General features: G+C 36.5%; 1 long non-coding RNA gene across 1 annotated transcript in view; it reads left to right on the top strand.

Annotated features, from left to right (window-relative positions):
* Positions 1–20,337, top strand: part of LOC110598717 (uncharacterized) — a 31,917-nt gene extending 11,580 nt beyond the window's left edge. Inside the window, exons 2-3 of the long non-coding RNA XR_005737305.2 lie at positions 19,503–19,575; positions 20,155–20,337. This is a non-coding gene — a long non-coding RNA (uncharacterized LOC110598717). The remainder of the gene's footprint in view (positions 1–19,502; positions 19,576–20,154) is intronic.
* Positions 20,338–20,989: the final 652 nt, after the last annotated feature.

Raw genomic sequence — 20,989 nt, 5'->3', positions numbered from 1 at the left:
ATATGACTAACAAGATGATATATAATTAAAAAATGTCAACATTCTTTGAGCTCAAATTTTCGTAATAGTCCTTGTGTTTATGCATGTACTATCCTACATTTTCAAGCATTTTGTCTGTTTTCTTATGAACATCTCAGTAAGAAAGCAATGTTAGAGAACTAGACTTTGTAAATATATAATTGTTGAGTGAGAATTAAATGGTAAAAGATTTGGTCTTTGGGGTCAGACAACTTGGATTCAATGCTGGACTTACCATTTGTTTATTGTGATATTTTGGCCCATTTCCCCACTAGGTTTTAATGTTTTCATCTGAAAAATGATGCATTAGGGAAAAAGAATCAAATGATATGAAATATATAAAATACTTGTAGTGCTCATTAATTTTGACTAATATTAATATTTGGATTTGGATTATTATTGCTGTATGAAAAATTCACAATACTGATTAGGTAAAATCTTGACACTTTTTGTGGATAGATGTTTCAAATTAATTCTGTTATTGACATTTTTTGAATTTTAGTGCAGGATTTACTCTAGCAGGTGTAGGATTTCACTTACTGTTCAGTTCATTCAAACAAAACAAAATATACGTTTGCTAGTTTAACTAATCATTTGTGTGCTATTTAACTTCTGACCACATGGGGGCAATATGGTACCTTTTATGATAAGGCATACAGCTGGAAGAAAAAAAAATTGTTTTAAAGCCATTAAGAATCATGGATACAAAATTAAAACTAAAGGCTCCATAATGATCCTCTTATCCAAATTTTCACTTACCAGTTGAAGGAATGGAGTTCCAAGGAGGCCAATTAGCAAGTCCAGTCACTCAACTGATGTCTTTTGAAGGTAGAACAAAGAACATTTGACATTAAGAGTAGCAATAATAATTACATTATCGAAGCACCTAGCTATTTTAGAAGATTATTTTTATTATATGTTAATATTTTGTGTGACGATGTTTGGGAGGAAATTGAATATTACTGATAATGAATGAGCCTCGGAAATGTTCCTTTTTGGAAAAGTAGAAAAACACAAAGAATCTCATTTGTGAAAAGACTTAAATGTGCACTTGAAGGCAGGAGAGTGAATTGTGTGACTTCTCAAGGTTGTCATTAATATTTTGCTCACAACCATTTGTTTGTGACTTGCCTCAGAACTGCAGCACTGTGTCCAGGGAGCAGCAGCAATGGAAGTAGGTACATGTTGGTTTTGCCTGGAAATTTCCCAGTTTTATTTTTGAATCTCCTTTTCTCAGTCTCTCAATTCCAGGTACATGGCATTTATGTACAATCACATATTCAATAAAATCATGCAAATACCTACTCACAAATGGTAGCTCCATAGTGGCTTGACTTGGGGCAGGGGATTGATTTAATTTTACTAGTTTTCCTCATGCACTCCCCTTTCCCAAACTTCCTAAATAAACACTTATTACAAAGTATAGGTCAATGGCATGTTTTCTCTAGAAATCCAGTCCTCTGTTTCCTTCTACCTCCTTAATATCTTTCAAATCTTTGTCATCCTTTTCTTCTCCTAGTCCATCATTTTGTCTCATCTCTATTACTGCATTAGCCTTGGAAATGGAAACTATGCTGAATAATGTTTTACTCAATAAGTTTACATAGTTCATTACATAGTTAGTTTATGTGTCAACTTGACTGGGCCATGAGGTGCACAGATAATTGTCCAAATAATATTCTAGACATTTCTGGATAGCTACTTTGGATACGATATTTGAATTATTAGACTGCATGAAGACAATGGCCCTCTGTAATGTGGGAAAGACTCATCCAATCAATAAAGGCCTGAATAAAGCTAAAGATTGACCCTCCCTGGGTGAGAGGATTGCTCCTGCCTGCTTGCCTTTGTACTGGGACACTGGCTTTTTTTCTGCCTTTAGACTCAAATGGATCCATTAGTTTCCCCTGAGTCTTCGACCTGCTGGCCTTACTTTTAGAACTACCCAGCAGCTTTCTTGTTGTTAGGCCTTCAGACTCAGACAAACAAAATCACTGGGGCCTCCTGTTTGCTGACTCACCCTGCAGATCCTGGGACTTGCCAGCCTCTCTAATTGTATGAGCCTATTCCTCCTAATAAATCTCTCTCTGTGTGTGTATATATATCCTCTTGGTTCTGTTTCTCTGGAGAATTCTAATACAGGCACATATCTCTTCAATGTATTTTCATTTGAAATCAGAGCATCCTTGGTCCAACAATTTATAAATCGGGAAAATAATCTGCTCAATACAGAAGCCCAGGTTCATGCTAGACACCAACCTTGAATCCTCAATTATTATCATGGTGGTGGGCATTTATTAGGTATTTAACAGATACGTGTTGAATGAGTGAAAACATAAATTTTATCAGTTATCTTGTGAAAGAATTTGTTTCTTTCAGAGTGACAGCATTTTTTCCTTCTCTCTATGTGCGAGCCTGTTGAGGTTATTAACTTACTGCAAAGAAAGTGCTTATCATTTTGTTGCTAGGATACCACTTGGTCCAGCCACAAAGCTATACATATTATAATTGTAGGCCAAAGGACAAAACAGATTCCAAGTATGATTGACCTAAAATAAAGAGGCTTGATACAAATGTTAGTGTTTCATCCATATGTTAAATCAAGAGGTTTTTGTTTTATTTGATCCATTAAAATCTATAAAAAAAAAACTAAAATCTATAATACCTTGAGAGGATATAGACTCCCACATTTCCCAAGTTATAAAAATGAAATCCACATCAGTGTTTTATTCAACAAGTTTACTTAGTTAATGAATGGGAGAGTGATTAGTAGAAACTGAGTCCTGACTGTTTATTCAGAGGCTAACTGCTTGCCCTTGATGGTCTGCATACACGCTACCCCCCCCCCCCCGGAAGTCATGGTCATTCATGTCAAAACTCACACTAGGTGACCAGCTCCCTGCCCACCTGAGTCCAGAGTCCAGAGCTCCTGACTGCTCACTGTCATCAGCATCCCGCCTTTTCTTACCCATGTCTCATGAACATCTCAAGCTCATCCATCCAGGAAGGTCTATCTTTTATTTACCACTAAACTTGAAAATGCTCTTCTCCACCATCTCCATATTTCTGGCTCTTTCTCCTTTTCTTCCTTGAGATTTCAGGTCCCATGTCTTGTTCCACCTCTTTGTTTGAAGTAGCACCTGTACTGGAAGTCAAACATCTAAAAATATGGTTAAATCTGAATAATAAAGAAAAAGTAGTTATTTAAGTATCTTCTAACTTGGAAACTGTTATTATTATGAAATACAAATTTGTTAGATTTGTACGGATTTTCTAAACGTTTAAATTGGAAGATTTGCATATGCATGATATTGGGATTAGATTTGAATAAAAGATACATATGTCTTAAACTAAAAAAAAAAGAGACTTTCAATATCATGTCTCTGATATTTAATATCAGTTGAGTAGGATTATATAGACCCTTTAAAGCTCACACTTTGCCATCATTTGAATGAGGTTACCAAGAAATCAAATACAGGACTTATGCCATATGAAGAGAGATTGCAAATCTGCAAATTATTTTTATTTTTAGTTTTTTGGTACTGGAGACTGGATTTAGGGACATTTTACTATTGACTACACCCCCATCTCCTTTTTCAAAATTAAAAATAAGGCACTCCTGGATTCCATTCTCAGTACAAAAAAAAAAAAAAAAAAAAGTCGGATCATTTAAATGTACAGAACACAGCTTCAGGGGTCATAGTTTTGTGGTCTAAGTCCAAGTGCTGATGGTGAGAGCTTGGATGTTGGAAATGCCTGACCCAAAGTGAATGAGTAAAAATAAGGGATTTGTTAAAAATGAATATGTGAAGCAAAAGCTAGCAATAAGCCCAGGAGAAAAGCTGCTGTTTGTCACATTACTGCCAAAATACTAAGTTCAAAAAAGGTGAGGAAAGTGCATGTACCTGAGTCAAGGAGGAATACACATTAGTTCTTGGAAGGATTGACTGCATGGGAACGGAGCTGCTCCTGATCTGGACACAAGCTCCATTTATACTTTTTAAGCAATTCGAATGGCTGCATCCTAACCTCTTTTGCAATTACAATGTTCTTAGCATGATGTTTGCATATTATTACATGATACTAGGTTTTATTTTCTCTTTATTTGCATCATTGGGGTATATTGTATTAAAAATTCATAATTCCTTCTCTCTCCTACTGAATAGAATTTCCCTAGAGTTGGCATTTGGTCTCCCCATTGGCTTGGCCAAGTGTTATCTCCTTTAATTAATGAAACAGTGATAAGAAATAATGATATTCCTGTTCTAAACCAAAGTTTTAAAAGCTTTTAAAGATGCAGCCAGTGCTCTTGAAATGCCTCAGAGAGCCTTCAGCCTGGATTCTTAAATGCAGACCCAAACTAACCAAGCCTAGTGGAAAAGAAAAATGATGGCTGGTAAAATCCATCAAAACATGATGGGTATTTGTTACATAGCATAATTACAGCAGAAGCCTAATTTATTTACCTATTGATATAGTACCATTAGCAACATCATACCTTTATTGAAGATAAAACAATTAACAAAAAAATGCTTGTAATAGTTGAAAATAATATCTGATGTAATTAGCAAAAATGCTATCATGAGGCTGGGGATGTAACTCCATGGTAGAAATGCCTAGCATGTACAAGGCCCTTGGTTCACACCTTAGCACTGCAGAAATACAAAACAAAACAAATAAAGATATCATTATTTGGTTTAAATGGCCAGCTAGGTATCCACAGGATGACTATAATAATTTACCCATAACAATACCTAAAAACAACCTAGGTTGGATAGGGATAACTCTGGCCTTAGAGGCATTGTATCATTTTCTTATGCAGAAAGCAATCCTGGGGCAAGATTCTATTTCAGGAAAGGGCAGATCAATAAGCTTGTACAAGACACTGGAACCTGTGCATTGTGATCATGGAATTGGATTTTCCCAGTGAGCTCTTTAGAAGAGCACGGTATTACCAGTTTGATGAGCCATTTGTTCCATGTACAAATTATACAGGAAACTGTTGATTCCTCAGATGTTGGAAGTCTGTTATTATTCCTCTGTATAATGTACAATGACCTTGTATTTTTTGCACTCAATTTTTTTTTTACTAGATGGTCTGTTCCAAACAAGAAAATAATTGCACCAATATTCTCATCTCCAAAAGCCGTTGTGCTACAAACAAAAACTATGACTTCTCCATTTGTCTGTTTCTAAAATGCTAGCATTGTTATTCATGTGAATCAGCACTGTTCCTTTTAATTTTCAACACATGATGGCTGAGACTGTTGCTCTCTTTAAAGCTAGCCACAGGACATCCTAGAAGGGTTTGTGGAAAGTGAGGCTTAAGGAATTGCTGCTAATTGCCTCTGTTCACCACTGCTCATTGCTGCCACAGACCTGGCCAAAGACTCTTTGTCTGAATGAATCCTATCTTTGTTTCCAGCTAATAATCATTCTTTGAGAAGAAGTGAACATTGCTATTTAAAATGAGTAATAAATAGGCATCACACACTGAAGGAACACTCTCGTTGGTACATGAGAAACTACACAAAAGAAACAAGAATCAGAATCAAGGGAAAACTATTTTATTCTTCTGATTAGCCAGACAATCCAGTTTCTGAGACATTTTTATGTGATGGGCTTAATGAATATGACTATATCACACTTTAATAACTGAGAGTTTTAGTTTTTATGTAGCATAACTATCACACACCTAAAAATTCAAGTAATATTAAAATAAATCAGTGAAATACATGAAAATGATTTCAAACAGAGTTTAGGCCAAAGATGGTTTAAATCTACTCCAGCTGCAATTTTCAAGTATTGGTTCTGAGGCTTCAAATCCTTCACTTCCAATCCCACTTTGTTCCTACGGAATGCAAATGGACATCAGGAACATAAAATGGATCTGAGGACCCATTTCCTTTGCTTCTTCAAGATTCTGTGAGTGTCATATGTTCTCATGTTCAACACTATCTAGAAAGGAACATAAAGATGGGCTGGAGAGGAGAAATAATAGATTGGAGAAACAAAGGATAGATGGTAGATACATAACAGACACTTTCATTCTGGTTGGCCACTGTATGAATTGGATTAACAATTGTTCACATCTGGGAGCAGAGCTAAATTCTAACTCAGAGAAGCAGTGATCAGCAGAAACACAGGAACATTTTTCTTTAAAGAAAAGAAAGCATTTGATAGGGGGCGGGTGGTGGAGAATATTATACAGCAATGCCAGACATGTGGATGTTTGGAGGGAGAGGGGAAACTCTCTTCCAGAATTCTGGGGAAAACATTAAAAAAGAGAAAAGAAGAATCATAAAAATCTGAAGAACTTCAAACTTCACCATCAGACAGATAGACAGTTTGAGTAGGAAAGAGATTTAAATACTGTGTGTTAAAACAGCATAACTCAGGACCAGATCTGTACTCCCTTCTAGAGACTCTAAGATCTGGGTCCAGGATCCATCTTTGAAAGGACACCTTTGTACGTGTGCAAGATCAGAGATCATCATACTTTTTTTTTTTCTGTGTATGTTTTTAACATTCTATTTTTAACATCTCCAAGAATCTGCAGACTCCAATAATTCCCTTCCCTTCTGTTCTCTCTCAAAGGAACAACAGGTATCTGATCCCCCCCCCCAAATTCATCCAGGAACAGAACTAAGTCTGTGTCGCAGTCCCACTGGGAAGTATGCAATCCAACAGGCTGAAAGGTTGAAAGCAAGACCCGTGACTTGGGTGGTTTTGTGCCACGGCCTGGCTGGCCCAGTTTGAACTCTCCAGAATTTTGAGTAGGAGGAATTGTCACAGGACTCTCAGAGCTGTGCTGCCTATGCAGGAGTAGGGGAAGAGAGAGAGAGAGAGAGGAGAGAGAGAGAGAGATTGAGAGACAGAGAGACCATAAATGCTACTACTATCAAGCTAGAGGTAATGCATAGTGTGGGATTCTAAGAGCTACTACCATGGGACACCTACTGCAACAAAGGAGGTTAAACATGGGAGATGCTCAGATCCATTTTTAAGCCCAAAGTAGAGCAGAACAGCTACCTAGTGGCAGCTGCAGAGAATTAGCACATGAAGCAAACAGTGTCATATTGGCTGGCTGTTTACCATGGGGAAACTAGCAAATGAGCACCTGTTGCACTTGTTGGGATTCACCAGGTCTGGCCAAGTCATCCATCCTCTGACCACTCCTCCAGGACAGAGGACCCTGTTCAACTGAGAAGGTTCAACTCACAGGTCTTGCAAACCCAACAGAACCACCCCAATAGGGGAACAGGCAACAATCTGCAATCTGCAGTTAGCCCCTGGAGTACAGCATTTCATTCAGAACACAAATCTGTTCTTCCAGGAGGGGAAAAGAGAAGCCCACAAAGCTGAAGACGCTTAAGAGACTTTATCATACCATCCTCAGAGCTTTAGGTGTTAGGGAATATCATAAAAATTCTGTAGTCACATAAGCTCACACAAAGGCATACAGGTGGAGACCATCATCGAGAAGTACAAGAACTTGAACAAATGGAGGTCTTTCAGGCAGAAATCTGATCTAGAAATCACATGCAGCTAAGTGGAACAGTGCAGTTGCTGCTGCCACACTCGGAATCACTCTGAGATTACACCTTGGCGGTCTGAATATCTACTATATAATCTACTACATAATCCAAAGAAGAAAGTCTCACTAAGAACTCCCTCCATCTCCAAAACTTTGGCAAGGAATAAATTCTGATGCTTTTATATTGGCCTCTTTTGAAATTATTATTTCATTGGTATAATTGTATGTATCAATGTGATAGATTTCCCTCATTCTATTGGAAATAACATTCCTTGTTTTATTCTTATGGGCCTTTATATATAATGCTATATATATGTTAATTAGAGATACTCATGCTACTGTACTCAATTTTGATAATATTCTCTTATCCCTCTTTCTTTATCCAAAATATTTCTAAAAGATATTGACACATTTCTAGACAAATATGACCTGAACAATTTGAACCAGAAAGATAAAGAAAACCTAAACAGACCAATATCAAGCAATGAGGTTGAAGCAACAATTAAAGTCTTCCAAGAAAGAAAATCCCATGAACAGTTGGATTCTCAGCTGAGTTATACAAGACATTTAAAGAACTAATTTCAATTTTCCTCAAATTCTTCCATGATATAGAGAGGGAACATTCCTAAATTCATTCTATGAATCCAGAATCACCCTAATACCTAAACCAGATAAAGACAAATCATGAAAACTGCAGAACAATATCTTTGATGAATATAGATGCAAGAATTCTTAATGAAATATAGCAATCTGCATTCAAAAACACATTAAGAAGACTGAACACCATGATGAAGTTGATTTCATCCTAGAGATGCAAATTTGGTTCAACATATACAATTCAATAAATATGATTTATCACATAAATAAACTTAAGGACAAAAATCCTATGATTATCTCAACAGATGCAGAAAAATTCTTCAACAAACTCTAATACTCATTTATTTTAATACACTGCAGAATATAAAGCTAGAAGTAACTTATCCCAATATCATGAAAGCTATGTAAGACAGACAAACGTCAACATCACACTGAATGGAGAAAAACTGAAAACATTTCCTCCAAAATCAAGAACAAGGAAAAGATGTCCACTCTTACTACCCCTAGTCAACATAGTTCTTGAAAATCTAGGCAGATAAACCAGGCAGTAGAAGGAAATTAAAGGCAAATAAATAGGAAAAGAAGAAGTAAAATTATATCTCTTGGCTGATGACATGATCCTATACTTAGTAGATACAAAAAGCTCCACCAGAAGATGTCTAGAGTTGATAAAAAAATTCAGCAAAGTATCAGGATACAGGTCAATATGCAATATTACATAGCTTTCTTATACTCCAATAATGAATATGTTCAGAAAGAAATCAGGAAAACAATTCCATTCACAATAAGCTAAAAACAAACAAACAAAAAATTGGGTTTAAATCAAGGAGATGAAAGATCTCTACAGTAAAAATTATAGAAGAGTGAATAAAAAAAAGTTTTAAAAAACTGAGTAAGAACTTAGAAGATGAGAAGACCTACCATGTTCTTATATAACCAGAATTAATATTGTCAAAAAGTAAACATATTACCAAAAGTGATCTACAGAGTCAGTGCAATCCCCATCAAATTACCAGTGACAATAATGCTACTACGGAGCTATTATAACAAAATCAGCATGGTCTTGGCATAAAAGCAAACATGAGTACCAATGGAATGGAATAGAATACAAAGAATCCTTAACGAGAGTGCCAAAAACATGTTGAAGAAAAATTGCCTTTTTAACAAATGGTGCTGGAAAAACTGGATATCCGTATATGGAACAATGAAACTAGATTCCAGTCTTTCACTCTGCATCAAAATCAATTCAAAGTGGGTGGAAGACCAGAAACACTTAAACCGATAGAAGGAAACAGAATCAACCCCCTAACATCTCAGTGCCGGGACCACCTCTCTTAAGAAGACTCCTAAAGCTCAAAGAAACCAAAAATCAACAAGTAAAAAGGCCTCAAATTAAAAAGCTTCTTCACAGCAAAGGAAACAAGAACAAGAAGAGAGAGCCTTCAGTATGGGAGATATTCTGCCAGTTGCTCTTCTGACAGTGGATTAAAATACAGAATATGAAAATAATTTAAAAAACCACCAAAAAAATGTAATTAATAAAAAAATCCCTAACCCAATTAATAACTATGCTAAATAGGTTTGTCTAAAGAAGAAATGCAAATAGACAACAAATATACTAAAAAAAACCCAAAACATTTCAACATCCCTAGAAAACAGGGAAATGCAAATAAATCTAGACTGAGATTTCATCTCACTTCAGTTAGAATGGCAATAGTCGAGAATACAAATAATTGGTGGTGAGGGTGCTGGAGAAAAGTTCCACTTACTTATTGTTGGTGAAACAGTACATTACTTCAATCACTTTGGAAAGTAGTATGGAGATTCCTCAAAAGACTGAGAATAGAATCACCACATGATGCAGATATCCCACTCTTTGGTATTTAATCGAGAGAAGTAAAATTAGCAAGATATAATGATACAAGCATAACAATGTTTATGGAAGGACAACTCACAATCATCAAGTCATGAAACCATCCAAGGTGCCCTGAACAGATGAATGGATTAAAAAAAAAAGTGACAATGGAGTTTTCTCAGCCTTAAAGAACAATGAAATTATGTCATTTGCTGGTAAATTGAAGGACTGGAGAACCCAATGCTAAATGAAATGAGCCAAACTCAGAAAGTCAAGGGCTGATTTTTTTTTCTCATTTGTGGTGGCTAGAAACTAACAAGGAAAAAAAGTGGGCAGGGGAATATCACAAAAATAAAAGAGGGATTAGTGAATCAGAGAAAGGGGATTGAGAGAAGTGAGGAGGAGTCAATAAGAGGAGCAACCAGGCAATGAAATTGACCAACCTATGCTGCATGTGAGTATGAATGCATCTCAATGATTTCCACTTTTATGTATAATTATAATGCGAAAATTTAAAAAATATATACATAAAAATAAAGAGAAGGAAGATGGGTAAAGTAGAGCAAGGGTATCAAGGGAAAGGCTCGAGAGAAGAGATGGGAAGTACAGGGCTTTGGGAACAATAATAAAAAAAATAATAATAATGTTTTTGACTTCCAACCATCTCATTTAGGTTCTTGAGGTGAGACAAAATGATTTATGCACGTGAAACTGGATTAAATTTTTGAGCGCAATATGCAGGGGGAAGCCAATTTGTGCACACCAAATATGTGTGTTTCTTGCCATTTATTCAATTCTACTGTTTCTCAGACTTTCCGTTCTCATCCTTTCTAGTATGCTGTTGCTGTAATCCAACACTGATTAGGACTTTTCCTTTTAAATGCCATGCCCTGTTTCCCTGCCTAAAACCTAACAGTAGCATTGCCCCACAATTAGGAAGTGTATGTATGATTGCAGCCAGATACCTTCAGAGTCAGCACCATGAAAGTGAGAACCTGTGGAGACTGAGGAGGTGCCCAAGGAGGGGAAGAGGGAGTTCCCAGCCTACAGGGAAGTACAGAGTGAGCTGTGAGCAAGGAATCACTTCATCCTCAGGGAAGGAAGCAGCACACCAGTTCCAAACCTCAAGCTTATTGACAACAGTGAGGGTTAATGGAGAAGATAAAAGATGGAGAGGGTTGGCTGAAAAGAAAAAAAAAAAAAAAAGGAAGCCTGGTGTTCTGACCCACACGTGGTTGCCTGTTAGGCAACACTGCTCTTCTCTGCCTGTTGTTCCCTGTGCAGGGGAAGAAGATGGGAGAGAAATGGGGCAGGCTACACCTACCATGTTGAGGTACACTGTGTGCTCCTCATGGGTTCATCAGAAACCTCGAGAAGGAGTTTTCATTTGTGATGAGACGTTGGGAGCAGTGGGCTCAGTGTGGACTTCCAGGGGCTGGAGTTGCAGGGGACCAATTCAGGTTTCTTGTTTCAGAGAAGTATGCTCAGGAGCATCTGGAGGGCTTTTTAAGAATTTCACACATGTGCTCAAGGACAGTCAGTGCAAGGTGTCTGCCTCACAGAGAGTCTGGCAGCCAGTCAGCATTAGCTAGAGAAGTTACACAGTGACATCTGTCTCTTCCTTCGGTCCATCTCTTCATCATGCTTAGCAGGGGCTTAAACTTACAAGGGCAAGGAGAGGTGCTTGTGTGTGTGTGTGTGTGTGTGTGTGTGTGTGTGTGTGTGTGTGAGAGAGAGAGAGAGAGAGAGAGAGAGAGAGAGAGAGAGAGAGAGAGAGAGAGATCCGTCCCCTTAGGTTATTTCTCAAGCATAGTCAGAGATGGCAGAAAGGAAAGATTGAAATTTGATATGAGACTGTGATTTTAATTTGCACTGGACTGAATTCTAACAACAACAAAAAATGCTTATACAGTTTTGAAAATTGTCCAAGATGACAATGAATATAACTAAAAATAGTGACTGAAAAAAAATATAAAGTCATTTCATTTTTATAACATTCATAAAAAACTTTTATAATAAATGAACAATTATAAAGTTAGATCAAAGCAGAAGAAGCTATTTTACAAGGGAAGCAGAAGAGAACCTAACATTTACTGAGTACACATTGATAGGTAAGTAGTTTGCCAGGAGTCTGCCTACTATATCATTTAATTCTTACAACAATTCATTACTCTTCTCCTTTAGACAGAAAGACTGAAGCTGAAAGACTTTAAGTCACTTGCTCAAGGATGCACAGCAATATGAATGACGGATATGGGATAAAACTCAGGCAACTATAATGACCAAGCCAGTGCCTATTCTACTTGCATTATCCGGCCACCAGCTGAGATGGACTGTCAGATTCTTTACTAAAACTTCCTTAGTGTCGTCTTTGCTTTTCACCTCTCATCTCGTGTGAAATTAATCCTTCAGGAACGGTGTTTAGATTTGTCAAGTATAGATGATGATTCTTTGTCATTTCAGACACTAGTTCCCTATTTAAGAAAAAGGCACAGTCTTGCCTTTGCTGTGGATTTCCTTTGTTTGGGTGGTGTGCGCTGGTGCCATGGAGATGATATCCCCAGACAGATGTAACCACGTCATTACCAACACTGCCTGTTCTTGCTGTCTGCTGAAAATGAAGAGTCCTGTTAGTATTTCATGGCACATTGCCATCTGGACTGGACTCAAACCTTCTCTCTTGATTCATTTTCATTCTGAATGACTAGTTTCCTCTTTGTGAGCTTCTGGTTCAGATTTCTGAGGTCATGTTTCCATTTCTGTTTTGAACAGTGAATGATGGGAGGAGGACAAAATGGATGGACAGAAATCTTTTTTTTTTTTTAATTTTATTTTTTTTTATGTTGGAGATTTTAGTAAACCAATTCTGAAGGCAAGAACCTACTGAGTGGTTTATCCCTATTTTCCCATTTTAAGAATTCCAAGTTTCTAAAAACACAGATTAAATTTTCTTATATTTATTTAGATCCCCTAAATTGATAATCAGCCAATTTGAAGAATTCATATTTGACTCTGTGCTCAGTATTTTATTAAATCCTTGTAGTGCGTTTATGTTTGCCCTGAGTCTACCTAAGTTTTTAGTTTTATCATTAGAGCTAAGACTGACTATCATCAAATGTCTTTAGAATATCTTTCAATGCTTTCCTCTTTGGAGCCAATCTTCTTCTTACACTACAGATACTTGGTGATTTTATACTTGAGACTTTATTTGCATTTAGTCTTAACTTTTATATCTATTTGGAACATTTTTTCCATTTGCATGCTATAACAATTTAAAAGATTTGGGACTCATTACTACCAGTAAATATCTGGTCTCAGAGCAGAAGGCAAAGCATTAGTCTCTCATCCATATATAGGAAGTATCTCTGAGTGAATAGGAAAAAAAAACATGAGTAAAACAAAATAAGGGTTCTATATAGACCCTAATAATTTAATAAACAAAAATCTAGAGGTTTAGTTCATGTACTTTCTGTATTTGACACCAGGGAGAAAGGGGAGAAAAGATAAATAGAATCTTTAACTACATGTGGAAGTTTCTCAAGACACAACTTTTGAAGATTTATTTCTAGCCTGCCATAGAGGCCTCATATTTGATCTTTGCTTTCCAAATTGAACCCATGGCTGAATAACTGGAGGCCAGAGGAGGGGGCTGAGTAAGGAAGATGACTTAATCTTGTCCATCTTCATTAGGGTTTTGAGACTGTGTTTCTCATAATAAGCATTAGTTATTTTTTTCTACCATTTATCCATCTATCTATCTGTATACACATTCATTCATATAAATATATACATATGTATATATATATATATATATATGTATACACACACATACATATGTATATATATATATATATATATATATATATATATATATATATATATATATATATATTCTTTTTTCCGGATACCAGGGATTGATTGAACTCAGGAATATTTTATCACTTGAGATACATCCTCAAGCGCTCTCTCTCTCTCTATATATATATATATATTTTTTTTTCTTTTTTGAGACAAGGTCTTAATAAATTGCTCAGGGCCTCACTCAGTTGCTAAGGCTGGTCTCAAGTTTGTCATCCTCCTGTCTCAGCCTCCTAAGTTTCAAGGGTCACAGGTGTGGAGCCACAATGCCCAGCTCTATTTTATACTTTTAAAGCACAGAGCAAATGTGCTATAAAAGTCAAAGGGCAAGAAAACATCCAAATAATTATGAAGACCTTGCTTTGTTGACAAAATTGGTGATGCTCTGAAATTGAGTTATTGATCAGAAGGGCATCCAAAATGAGCTAGATCAAAATATTTTCTGTCAGATGCTTTATAGACATCTGAATTTGACAAATGGAAGGTGATTTAGGGCTGCCAATGAATAATAGATATAATTATCCTGTGTATACAAGTTAAAAATTTTCAGTCTAAGTTTTAAATTTGCATTTCCCCCAAATAAGTCCAGACTTTGTGGTGTATCCAAAAGAAAAAAAAAAAAAGTTACAGAGATATCACCTGGATGACCTTGAGTCTCAAGGTATCAGCATTAAGGGTCATATGTGTCTGCTGAATTAATTGGAAGTCCAAAGACTGTGGCTATCATTGTATGTATCGGAAGAGAATAGAGATTGTGGATTGCTTAATGCAGAGACTTGATTGGAATGTAAGGTTTTTAAGAACACCTATTTTAAGCGCACATCACCAATTAAGTGACATTGCAGTGGGCTGATGACATTATCATTAGCATCTGTTCACACTTTGAAGTGAAAGGACCTAGGCAATACTCTGGATTCACATTTTAAAATGGTGATATCTATTGAGTCTTTTAGTATTCTTATGAACCTCCCCTTTCAAGCAATATATCCATTCTACTGAGTGGTTATTTGAAAAGCTCAGCGGGTAAAAGCTTTTTGAACTGTATTTTTCTTTTTAGCTGAATGAGAACATCTGAAAGTCCATCTCCCATTTTCTTTCATTGACACTAACTCAGTTTGACAGTCTGTACCCTAGAGAACAATATATCACCATGTGAACTAGAGTTGGTCAGACATTTAAATGCTCCTCTAGCCGTGAACTCACAAGGCAATTTTTAACTTTTATTTTGTTTGTAGACTGCTGTTCAAGGTAAGTTCCCCTGTAAAGTGACAGCCTTTGTTCTATGTAGACTTCGTTTCTATTTATTAAGCAAACAACCTATTGTTTTTTCGCATGTTACATTGCAAAACATTTTAGAAGCCCATGCAAGTAATTTTGTCTTCTTTTTCCTTTAATATTCATTCATGGGTAAATTTATGGCAATCTGGATGTTCAACACAGCCATCAAAATCAGATACTTGACAAATAAATATACGGTATACAATCTTGATGCAGTTTCATCAATTCTATAGAGTGTACATTTAAGAATTGCTTTATATCTTGACCAAGTTATATTGTATGTATGTATGTCTGAATATGTAACAACTAATCCTATCATTGTGCATAGCTATACTGAACCAATACAAAATAGAGAAAGAGAAAAAAGAAACTGTTTATATAAGGAGAATATTTTTTCATGATTTTTCTGAATGCTGTTCCAAAATTAAATTTATCACCATTAGATATTATTTTTAACAGAAATATAAAATCTAGTACTTTTTTTTCATATGACTTACTTTACTTAACTTGCTGGATGACATTCTGTTTAGAACATGTAGCATATATTTCTAATTTGTCATTCTGTCCCTAATTTCTTCCTGACATTCTTGGTCTTTATTCCCAATTCAAATGAAGAGCTGTAACCTGATGAAACCATCTTTGTTACCTAACATATGGCACTTTTTGAGTGGTCTGTTGTTCCAAAGCAATGGGGGATGGTGGTATTTGTTTTAACATTAGTTTTTAGTTTAAGCAATTGTTTCTAAGCAAAGCCCTTAAACTTGTTCTTTTAAAATACCTTTTTGGGTCTTAATGTGCAAGACACTGATGGAGGAACCTCGGTTCCTGCTGTTAAGGAATTTACCTTCTTGTGGGTAATGGGCATGTCCACATCACAATGCTCTCCAGGAAGTGCTGTGCTATCAAGAGGTAAGAAAAAGTGTTGGAAAGCCCAGAGGAAGCAGAGGTTGTCATAGGACTCCTCTAATCACAGAGAATATGACATATTGAAAGATAGCTCAGAATTTGATATGCAGAAAAGATGTCAAGGGAGGAAGTGGGCACCATACCACAAACATTCCAGTGGCTTGGCTCTGCTCTTAGAATCAAATTCAAACTTTTTTCTTTAGCATACAAGGCCCACATCAGTGATTTTCCTGTTTGGCTGAATGTCAGAATCTAATGCCTGAAGTTCACAATCTAATACTTGAACTTCAACTCCCCAAATTCTGACTTATTTCATCTCAAGGTAATCCTTTTGCACCAGCAGTGCTGATACTTTGTGAGCAGAGTGATCTGGCTCCTGCCTCCCATTCTAGACCCTATTTCCCATCGCATTATCTGATGTTCATTCATCTCCTGACACCTATCCACTCCCTGCCATGCCCATGACTTTGGTTGCCCCAAAGCACAATTTCTTGCAAGGATAACTTGCTGGTACTTGTGTGTGGACTACTTTTTCTGAGATAATAAACAATAGTTGACAAGTGCCAAGCCCTTGCAATGCCCCAGGCATTGTATCACACATGCCTTGTGAAATGTATTATTTAATATTCCCAACAGACCTAGGAGTTGTTGAGAGAGGAAGTAGGCAAGATACCACAAACATTCCCATGCCTGGATTTTCTCATTTTATTCTGAGGCATAAAGCCATGATGTGACCTGCATGTGTGTGGCAGAGCTGGGATTTGAATTGATGTAGTCCCTCTTCAGAGCCCTGACCCCCAATAACCTACATATCATTTAAGCCTTTATCCAAATGTCATCTTAGAAAATCTTTGTTGACCATTCTATCTACAATATTTCCCAAGTCACTCCCATTTCTCTCCAGTCCTGTATGCTGCTGATATCATATTTTTACTTATATATGAAGATTCTCCTCTGGTATAAGGAAAATTATACAAAATCTGAGTATATGTGCTGGTTCACCACTCTATCTCTGGCACCATAAAATAGTACAAAATAAGGTTTTCAGCAAGTATTAAAGGAAAAATAGGATTTCTAGCACAGTAACTATTCAAGGTGGAATGAGATTGCTCCAGGCATTGTTCTTTTCTCATGTATATCTGACATAATGATTTCATGGTTGGTGCCTAATGGAGGACCAACATTAAGGACTGTTGATTTTATATATCCAGTTGACTTTTCCATATTCTTTGAACCTAAGCTTTACCGTGGGTGTGCACAGCAGACTGTTGGTTACTGAAACCACAGTCTTTTTGCCCTGTTTTCTTGGTGGCTGATCAGTAATATTGTACTGGTCTTCCTCTTTCAGGGGAGCTTGGTTGCATCCTGTCCCCATAGGGTAAGTCCTGATAGTATGAACTCATCACAGGTCTTGTCCCACTGGCTAAGAACTGTCCAGATGAGCAAGTATGACAGCTCTGGCAAGTGAACCCCAAGTGAAGACCTGCAAGAGAGAGAGCTCAGGCAAAGTTCTTTTTCTTCAAAATACAAACAATGCAATGTGTTCCTCTGTTGCCTTAGGCCCTGTCACATATGAAGGGAATTTCGGCTGCTGTGCTTCCATCTTGGGACCCAACTTGGATGATCTAATGCATAAGAATATGAGCTCTGGAATCAAAATACTAGCTTTAGCTTCCAACTCTGCAATTTGTTAAACTTGTAGTCTTGTATTAGTAAGCTAATCTCTCTGTGCTTTCTTTCCATTCTTTGTAAAATGGACCATAATAATAACAATGCCTGTTTTACAGACTATTTAGAAGAAAAATAATTAATATGGACCTAAAGTTCCCTCGTTGTAAAAAAATTTAAATAATAGGAAGTCAATCTCATCAAGCTATTTGATGACTGCATGAATGAAAATCCAAGGCACTCTAACTATGGCTGGTGCATAGATAGCATTAAAAAAAAATGTTATCTAGGAACAACACAAAATAGCAGAAGACAGAGCCAAGACAGTCAGGAAAGTGAAGCAGAACTGAAGCCCAGATTGCACTGAATTTGGAGCCATCAGAGCATTGAAATTCTTTTATATAATGTTTTAAAATTCTGTCCTAATGTGAGCCATTAGGACCAGAGTTTTCTGTATCCTCTGGGGAAATTTATTAACTGAGTTATTACACATAAATATGAAAGTGATGGAATTGATGTCCTCCATATCTGAAACTATTGGGTCATGGGCTACTTTCTGCATGAAAATTTAGTTTAGAGCCTGCTGAGGGACAGAGGAGAAACTCTTATTCATACCGAACATTCTACTTGCACATTCAGTCCTCAACATTTAAACATCCTCAACTTACATGGCCAATATTTCTGATACAACTATAGTTATAGGTTATGAGTCTGTAACTTTCAGACACTGTTACATGTCCTAGAATCCTGCAGGGGTTTAAAATCTTTATCTCAGGCTGAAACATTAGGAAAACCATTATATTTTGTTTTCTTCCAAATCTAGCTCCCATGATTAAAATTCTAAGGTCCAGAACATGCAGGGTTTAATTATCTAACAACTACTGAATCTCATTCAAGCAAGAACAGTTTGATCGATGGGTCCAGCTGTGACCATTGTGTAGCCTGAGTTTTCTGATGGCTTTAAAATGTTGACTATACAGCTGTCATCTGGAACTTGAGAATGCACTAGCATTAAAGTGCCAAAGCTATTTTATAGGCCTGTCTGCCTCCACAGAGAGATGGCATTCTTCAGGGAAACTTCAATACACAATTTGTCCCATCTTCCAGTGATGCTGTAATCAGTGTTAATGTTTTTGTTCCTCTTAAATTCCTGTATTAGTTTAATTGAGCAGTTTCGAATGAAGTTATCTCAGGTCAGTTTTGTGCCTAGTAAAAGGACTATTTGTGAAAGTCCCATTTTGCTCCTGTCTACACAATGCTGTTTATGATGTCTAAGACTATGGAATGGGATTCCTATTTGGTCCATTCCCACAATTTATACAATTTATTAGGAGGCATGGGAGGAGAGATCTGTTCAGAATCTTTCTCTCCAAGGCTGTCAGTTAGAAGAGATGCAGGAAGATCCACAAGCTGGGAAATCCAGTTCTGTTGGAGTCAGGGAAGCGTAGAAATGATGAAGCAGCTGCCTCCAGGTTGGTTTTGAGTCACCTCTGGTTAAACTAATGGTACATTAGTGGAAGTCATTCCTTATTCTCCGTTGAAACCTCTCACCAGATCACTCACAGATATACTGAGTATTTCTATCGTAACCTAAGTCAGAAGAAGGATGTGGAGTTTTCAAATGGTCAGGTAAGAAATGACTGTTTTCATAAACATGACTTTGAATGATGTTTATGACCTTTCACTTTTATTGCAGAAATGGTCTCTGGTTCCCAAGTATATAGAAATAAAGCAATCTAAATGTAACTTGGGTTTTCTGACAATGAATCACTTATTGTCTTCAAGGTTACCATTGTCAAATTGAAGGGGAGAACCGTGATCATTTAGCTGGAAGCGTCTTTTTCGACATTTCAGGAAGGTGAAGATATTTCTTTCAGACTCTCTCTCTCTATGCTATATACATTAATAATGTAGTCTGCTATTTGTAAAGCTCAGCTTTTCTTTACTTTTTAAATTTAAGGATATTTCTACTTAAATCCCAAAGGAGGTCTGAAGCCACATAGGAGTGTTTAACATGGAAACATTTTGTGAATCTGACCATAATATTCTTAGTAGTAGATGATTTCTCTATTTTTAGTGATTTTGAGAAATAGGAGAAATAGTTATAGATACGGGAAAGCTTGGTAGCATATTTATTATAGTAGGCATTCAAAATTTGTTGTTTGGAGGCTATTCCACATAAGTAGAAAATCCTCCACGGCTGTCAAGGTTATTTATCCACATAAAATATCTTAAACTTTGTTTTCCTTTAGTTGAGCTAAATTTTCCAAGCAGGGCTTCTCTGTGATCAATTGTGTCTACATTTCAAACACAGAGCATTAGCTGCTAATGATTTTGGTCCTTTTAGTTCAGAGAAAAATGTTCTTGTTTCTGCTATTTTTCAGGTCTGAAAGTCAAAGGTTTAAACATGTTCATGTTCTTCATTGCTTATTTCTAGGAAAGAAATCCTACTGCAATATAGCTAACTCTGACCTCATGAGAAGTCCTGGACAAAGAAGGAAGGAGATGGCATAGTTGTAAATAAAAGGTCCAAATGGACACATTGTTAAGTTCGACTGTTTTCTCCAGGTTTGGGATTCTGGTGAGGAAGGCTGGGAATGAAATAAACTATCAAAAACTATTCTTGCTTTTCCCTTTTATTTCAAGATGTGTATAAGGGGATAGGAAGAGGCGACAAACCTAGGTGGAAAACCCTAAAACTTAAAAATATTGATTAGCCCCTTTTAGATATCTATGCTACCCTTAACCATTATAAAGAAAAATCACATGGAATGTATTTTTTTATACAAAGGTTACTCACTTATTTTTCTCTCAAAGTGGTTCATATTTATTTCTTGAAATGTTTCCTTCTATTTTTATTACTTAAAAATTTCTGTGTTTTTTGCCCTTTGCCACTAAAAGTATTTTTTACAATTTCTACGTGATATAGAAAACTTTACCTAAGTTTCTATATATTTAAATGGTCAGGTGTACTATATTTTTTTAAATGTGTGTGTAATATATTTTAAAATGTCCTGTATACTATACAAAAATATCTTTCTCCTTAAAGTTGATTGGTGTCTCAGTCTGAATATGAAGTGTTACCCCAAAGTTCCCCTGTTGGTGCAGGCAGAGTCAAAGGTGAGGGGATTAGATTAGGAGATCTGTGACCTAGTCACTTCATCCTAGTTTGAACTAACTGTAGGCAGGTTAAAGATGTGGCTAGAGGAAGCTGGTCACTGGGATTGTGCCCGGGAAATGTTCATATTTCTTGCAGTCTCTTCTTTGCCTTT

Source organism: Ictidomys tridecemlineatus, chromosome 9 (assembly GCF_052094955.1).
Source record: "Ictidomys tridecemlineatus isolate mIctTri1 chromosome 9, mIctTri1.hap1, whole genome shotgun sequence".
NCBI classification, from domain to species: domain Eukaryota; kingdom Metazoa; phylum Chordata; class Mammalia; order Rodentia; family Sciuridae; genus Ictidomys; species Ictidomys tridecemlineatus.
Note: the sequence above shows the minus strand (reverse complement) of the source record. Positions and strands in the feature narration are given on the sequence as shown.